This window comes from Lissotriton vulgaris, chromosome 1_1 (genome assembly GCF_964263255.1).
Source record: "Lissotriton vulgaris chromosome 1_1, aLisVul1.2, whole genome shotgun sequence".
Taxonomy (NCBI): Eukaryota; Metazoa; Chordata; class Amphibia; order Caudata; family Salamandridae; genus Lissotriton; species Lissotriton vulgaris.
The window spans coordinates 122,012,159-122,019,403 of NC_141685.1; the positions used below are offsets into that span (position 1 = coordinate 122,012,159).

Consider the following 7,245-nt stretch of genomic DNA (forward strand, 5'->3'; position numbering starts at 1 on the left):
GCTGTGCTTGAGATTGTGTGCCTTTTTCCTGCGTCGCTTTGATTCTATGGCATGCTATTTTTGTTTGTTCCATTCCTGTAACCGTTCTCTCATGTAACGTAACTGGTTCTATAGTAAAGCGCTCTGACACTTTCGGGTAAAGTCCGCGCTTTATAAAAATGCATTAACCCTTTCCGTGCACGTGACGGAACCACTCCATCACGAGCTACGGACGCGCTGTGCTGGTGACGGAATGGTTCCTTCATGACCCGGCCGCCGCGCCTGCGCGGCATCAATTCCGCGCCTGCACGGCGTGTTCTATGGAGCAGGCGGGCCGTGACGGAACTACTCCGTCACAAGCATAGCGCGCCCGCGGCTTGTGACGGAGTGGTTCCGTCACGAGCATGGCGGCGCCGCGCGGCTCCCCCCTAGCGCCGCCGTGGAATTACAGCCACGGCCAAGGGGTTAAAAAAATAAAATAAAATAAATAAAAACAAACACCAGTAATCAGACACCAGGGACATTACTTGGTATTCCACAAATACACACACGGTGAATGGGATTATATGGAATTGTTTGACTATGGCGATGACGTTCATTGTCTCTATTTTGTTCTTCATAAATAACAACAACAAAAACAATAACAAAAAACATAAGATCCACTAAAAATATTATTAAACACACACACATGATTGGGCGCTTTGAGGACACCTCTCACATGTTTTTACCTTTGATACTTGCACAAGTGCCACCTTGCCTACGTAACGCCTGTTCTTGTGCCTAGCACTTATTGCAGTATTATACCTCAAATTATACTCTGTTTTCTCTTTTAACTGCACACTTGTCACTTTTCCTCTTGTGCACTTTTGACTACCTCGTGTATTTTTGGTTGCTCGCAATTTTTACTACCTCAAGTATGTTGTTTGCTCACAATTGTCATTATTACCTTTACTACCTCATGTATTTTTGGTTGCTCGCAATTTTTACTACCTCAAGTATGTTGTTTGCTCACAATTGTCATTATTACCTTTACTACCTCATGTATTTTTGGTTGCTCACAATTTTTACTACCTCATGTTTTTTGTTTGCTCACAATTGTCACTATTACCTTATGTAAGTAACGTATGTTTTAGTAATCTGCTCTTCTGTAATGTTTCTCATTATGTTTCATTTCTGTTCCTAATGTGAAGCGCTCTGACGGGGGCCGGCCCGCCTGAGTCCGGCACCGAGGGCCCGGCTGCCTGTGAGGAGTGGGGCCCGGTGTGTTATTCCCCCGAACGAACAGTAGATGGCGTCTCACGGTTGCGCAGGCGCAGCACCGCGCGTCACAGCTGCGCTCGTGCGGAGCAAAGACACTACTCCCTATCGCAGAACAATCAAAAAGTGTTGGGCCCTTACACTGACTGCAGACTGTGAACAGCCCTGGACGGAGGACGCTCAGCGTCACTGCGCCTGCGCAGAGGAGAGACACCCCCTATAGAGGAGCCGGACAGAGGAGCTTTGCACTTCAGTACATCTCAGCGCGTGCTGTATCTCATTCAATGTGACCCTGCTCGGACCCCGTCCCACCTGCACTGGTACTGACGTGGAGCCCTTTACTGCGCCCCGGGCCTGTGCTGCGCTCCGTGCTGTGAACTAAATAAAGGAATATTTCTTGCAAAGACTTCTGGTGTTCGATTGCGAACACTATGTCTGTCCTTAGCGCATGCGCAGTTGTTAAGCCGAAGCCTCTTTTACCCACACTGTCGGAAGCAGTGTCTATACTCGGCGCATGCGTAGTTGTTCATCCAAGACCTAAGCCCTTCCTGAACTCGGGCTCCGTGGCAGGAGGCAGTGTCTGTTCTCGGCGCATGCGCAGTTGTTCATCCGAGGCCCTCTTTTAAACCGACCCCAGCAGGGCCCGCAGCACCCACATGAAACCCCAGGTGAGGTCCAGTGATACAAAGATTGTCTGCTGATGGGGGGTCTCGAACCTGCTCTCCGGGAATCATTTGTTCTTGTTGTTGTTGTATTGAAGGATGATTATTTTGTATCAAAAATGCTCGTTGGCCCTCAGTGGTGGAGTTGGGTCACTCTTTTGAAGGCCTCAGCAAACGGTGACCAGTCTGTGTGATGAGAAGATCGACTTGAATTCTGTTTTTGGCTTTCACCAGAGTGAAGGGGGCAGCCCCGCCAACTGAAAGTGAAAGAACACACTCCCTGTCAGCACCGACTGCGCCTCATTGTACCTGGGCCTGCACAGCATCATCTGATGAGGCTAAAACTCCCCCAAATATGTCTCAACCTCACTAGAGCCTCAGTAACCAGGCAGCAATCATTTCATTTCATAAATCTTTATTTCGGTAATATTATCACCATAAAATACACAAGGTACATTCATCATTGATAAAACAATAAAACTTTAAAACATCACAGTCCATTTTAGTCATCAAATTAACGGTTACAAGGTTCGGGATCAGAGTACACTTAGTGACCAGCCTTGAGACTCTGTATCCTCAGCGTCCATATTACGCCTAGATATTTGGCTACAGCAAAAACAATGTGGTCAGTCATATCTGTCTTTAGTACTCTGAATGCGGCCAGACACTTAGCGAACCCCATGTTCCTACATATGGGGACAATCCATGTCTTTCTGGGAGCTTTATAAGCTGAGCAAAAAAAGATCATGTGGAGCTCTGATTTAGTGGCCACTCTGCAAGCCGGGCATATACTGATGGTTGGGTCTCTCCACTTACTAGTTAGCGCTCTTAGTGGGAGGGTCCCATGCCTCCACTGAGTAAGACTGGGTACATTTTTTCCAGGGCTGGTTCAAAAGTATAATGATCCTTAGTCTTTAAAAAATCATCCGTAAGTGTCCCCAATGTTGGCTGGCGACAGAGTGCCGCTAATTTCCTGTCACGATAGACCTTTGCCAGCCTCTTCTTAGAAATTGATGGAGATACAGTCAAAGGATCAGACCAGAGTGTCGCTAGGCCTATAACCTCCAGTTGAGTTTTAATGAATTTTAGCCATTTGATTTTCCCCGCATTCGGGATGGCTAGGACCTCCTGTAAACCCTGCCTATAGCTGGTCAATTCCGGGACAGCCCACAACCTCCTCCAGTAAACTAGGGGGCGCAATGCCAGTTCTTCGCTTAAAGGGCGCAGCCCCAGATCTAGCCTCAATGGGACAAGGGGTGTACTAGGCAGTAGTCCCGCCAACCGCCTAATGAAATTGTTCTCCTCTTTCACTAAGTTTGGGGAGACTTCATGACCCCATAGCTCAGAGCCATACATAGCAGCCCCCCTTGCCTGTGCCTTGTAAATCTGGAGTGGTGGACCAACGGGTTTGATAGATGACCTGTTATTCCGTATTAACTTCAGAACCCCTCCCGAGTACCGGGTCAATTTAAGTAGTGCTTTCTGTTGGTGTGAGCACCAAGTCATTTTTTCATTTATCATGACCCCAAGATACTCAAAGGTGTCTACCCTTTCAAGACTAGTCTGACCAATGGTAGGTGTAGTGCGTAGTTTTGGTGGGGGATTAAAGACCATAAATTTGGTCTTTAAGGTGTTGATTTCTAGTCCATGTTCCCCACAGAAATCTACAAAACCATTTAGTACACGCTGTATCCCCATTGGCGATTTAGAGAGCAGTAGGGTGTCATCGGCAAACATGATCGCGGGCACCCTGCTGCCTGCCAGCTTGTGAGCGTCTAGGTTGGGAATTCCGTTGAGGTATGCCAATACCCCGTTGACGTAGAGGCAGAACAGGGTCGGTGCAAGCACACAACCCTGCCTTACCCCCCTGTCAACGGGGAATCGATTAGACAGCGCCCCATCCTTGCCACACCTCACCTGAGCGAAGTTGGCCATATAGAGACGGATGATCATCTCTAACAGGCCCCTCGGGACCCCCAGTTTGGCCAGCACTTCCCAAAGTTTACCGCGGGGGACCAGGTCGAAGGCCGCCCTCAGATCCACGAATACAGTGTAGACGCTGCCACCCTCCAGCTGTACCGTTTTCCAGAAAATGAGGGCAAACCGGAAGACCTGGTCTGTGGTGGAGATCTTCATTCTGAATCCCGCCTGGAGTGGGCTCAGAATAGAGTGGTCCATGATCCAGTCCGACAGACGATCCAAAAGTAGCCTTGTAAAGAGTTTCTGCGAAACATCTATCAGGCTTATTGGCCTGTAGTTGGCTGGGAGCAGAGGCGAACCCTTCTTAAATATAGGGACGATCTCTGCCCCCAGCCAAGTTGTGGGGATCGTCATGCCGTCCAGAATTGCATTGAACAGCATCCTTAGGTACGGTGCCCAGATCATTGCTTCGTGCTTGTAAAGATCTCCTGGGAGCTTGTCCAGGCCTGGCGCCTTTTCGGGCGCGAGACCCTGAATTGCCATTTTAAGTTCATCCAGGGTGAACCCGTCCGTTTGGGCTAGGATTTCGGGGGTTCCGTCCAGAGCGAATTCAGAAGAGTTACCCACTTGGCTCTGGTCGGGGGGACTATACAAAGATTTAAAATGGTCTTCCCAAACTGTGGCAGAAATGTTTGCATTTACTGCCGCTAGTGGTTCGGCTGATCCATGCTTGACGATCAGCCAGAACCTACGGGCGCCATGGACTGCTAGGGCAGCCGTCATTTCTGACCAGTTATCCTGGTCCCATTCTATTTTGGCTATACGTATGATGGACCTGTAGGCCATCCGTTTATCCCTGATCTTACTAGGAGTTTCCCATGTCTTGAGGGACTCCAAAAGGGCAACCTTTGCTCTTCTACAAGCAGCATTGAACCAGGAGGCTCTTTTCCCCTTAACCTTTCTCACCCTGACCTCCGGGTTCCCTAACCTTTTCAAGGGCGGGCACCACTACCTCATATAGCCTTTGGATATTTTGGGGGTTCTGGACCAATGTTGGCCATCTGATTCTGCGTCTGTTGCAAGCTGCAACTAGGCCCTCCGTGGGTGTTAAATTTAAATCTGTATTTGCTATCGGGACACCCTGTATAGCTAGTCTCAGTGACAATGAATTATGGTCACTATCGGTCCTACTAAGTATTGTAAAGTCCCTCACTTTAGCCCAATCCTTAATTGACACCAGGATGTAATCTATCCGTGATTCGTGTCCTGGTCTGTTGAAGGTGTTCTGGGGTGGGATATCTCCCTTAAGCCGCCCGTTGCAAGCCCTCAACGAATGGGATAGGGTGAAGGATATTATTTGTGTAACTAAAGGTGACCATGCTTTTACAGGTGGACCCGAGATGGTGGGTATCTCCGAGAGAACATCCTCTTCATTAATTGCCCCTTCCATGTGATCCGGGAGGGGCTCAAACTGAGTATTGAAGTCCCCCCCAATTACGAGTAATGGAGAAAGGGTCATGGAATCAATAAATACAGATAAATCCTCGATCGTTCCCTAGGTGCCCGTAATGGCAACTGGTCTAGAGTATTCGTTTATTATTGCTACTCTTGCTCCGGCTGGCCACTCTAGGAGAACGCACAGCAAGTCCGGTGAGTTAGTTTCGATATTTCTTGCCCTGCAACCAAGATGGGAACCCACCCAGGTTGATAGACCGCCCGACGGTCTGCCCTTCCCACCCCATTTGGCCATAGTCTCGAAGGTTACGTAACCTGTGCGGGAGTGTTGTTCTCTTGCCCACGTTTCCTGGAACAGGCAGATATCATATTCCTCTATGAATTCTGCCAATTCCTCGGAATCCAACTTATTGGCCAACCCAGCCACATTCCAAGAAAGTATCGAAAGTGTACTCGGTGCCCCCCGCTTCTCTCTAAGATTATGGGGGTTTCTGCGCCTACTTATCCGGAGCTGGCTAGGGTTTGAAAAAGGCAAAGCCTCTGGTGTCGAACGAGAAATTACGTTGCGCACCTCAGGGGAGGCTTTGTCCATGTCAATATAGCCAGCTATACATGTGTTGGTGGTAGTGACTTTATCTTGCTTAAGTTCAGTGGATGTGCCCCCCTCCAGATGATCATTGGGCTGCCCCTTCACATACTTATTGTCACCCATGATTTGATTATGGTCTTCCGAGAGAGACGATTTCGAAGGTGTGGCTAAGCATGGGAAGGAACAGTGTCCCGGTGGCAATTTCTCAGTAGTCCTATGTGTTGGTGATGATACAGGGACAGAACAGGGAGGGGGATCAGACAAAGAGCTGTGTGAGTCTAGTGCTGACAAGGTGACATTTGCACTATATAGAAGTCAATCCACGTCCTCGAGGCATCCAAATCTATTGTGTGTAAGGACCCCATTCCACCCTCCATGTGCACCTTGCCAGAAATTGGGTACCCCCCCTGCGCACCGTTCCGTGCCGACATCGTGTTCCAATTCCAATTTCCCCCCGTTTGGGCTTGAAGATGCGGGGGCTAGAAGTAGGTTAGTGATCTAGTTGCAATGGGAGAATTTGCTCCATGATTACTCGATGAAAGTATGAAGTGTGCGATTTTAGGATCTTCAAATGAGACCATGACACAATCACCTGTGATGGATTTGTGCGATGTTCCTATCCAAGGGACACGTCGCACCATGAGAATTTTACTTCTCAGGTGATTGGGTAGAGGTCTGTTCACATTGAGCCAATAGATGACCTTGTTTTTTAAAGATCCAAAATCCTCCTGCTGATGGTACTGAATTTCAGGCACCCCTGTGAGCACTACTACGTATGGTCTAACCTCTGGGGGGAGATCAACATAAGCCCTATGATGATTTTTCGAGTATTTATGTCTGTGAGCATATGTATCGTGATCTTTATTCCGCGGGGCAGCCGGTGCTTCCGGAGCTGTTGTAGATGGAGCCGGCACCTCATTTGCTCTTCCCGCTACTCTATTTTCATTGGTGGTTGCAGGAACCTTATGCCGAGGCTTTGGAACAGGTTTGGTTACCGTAGGTACCGGCTGGGAGGCAACCACTACTGGAGGAATATTGTTCGCTGGAGGTTGGCTAGATAATTTGTTACCAGGGATGGTCAGGGAGGCAAGGTGTAGGATGCTTTTTTCCGTCTCGAGGAGCTGGGTTTCTATGCGGGAAAATCTGAGTTCTAGAGGGGTCAGCAGTTTTTTTTGCGTTTCCCACACAATCGTCAAGAATTCAACATCCTTCCCTTCAATCGTACAAAGTGGCACCCCACCATTTTCAATTACAAGGTTCTTGTGTTCCTCCATCAACCCCACTGGACTAGAATCTTGGACTGGGGGAAAACCATTTACCTTGGGAGCAGATATGTGAAAAGGCTGAGCTAATGCTTGAGAAGGCAGCTGGGCCTTTGCAACC

The 7,245-nt window shown here is 48.6% G+C and overlaps 1 protein-coding gene across 1 annotated transcript in view; it reads right to left on the bottom strand.

Moving 5' to 3' along the window:
* Nucleotides 1-1,299, bottom strand: part of LOC147737727 (uncharacterized) — a 64,839-nt gene extending 63,540 nt beyond the window's left edge. Inside the window, exon 1 of the mRNA XM_086942437.1 lies at nt 1,088-1,299. The gene's annotated coding sequence lies outside the window, so the exon portion shown is untranslated. The remainder of the gene's footprint in view (nt 1-1,087) is intronic.
* Nucleotides 1,300-7,245: the final 5,946 nt, after the last annotated feature.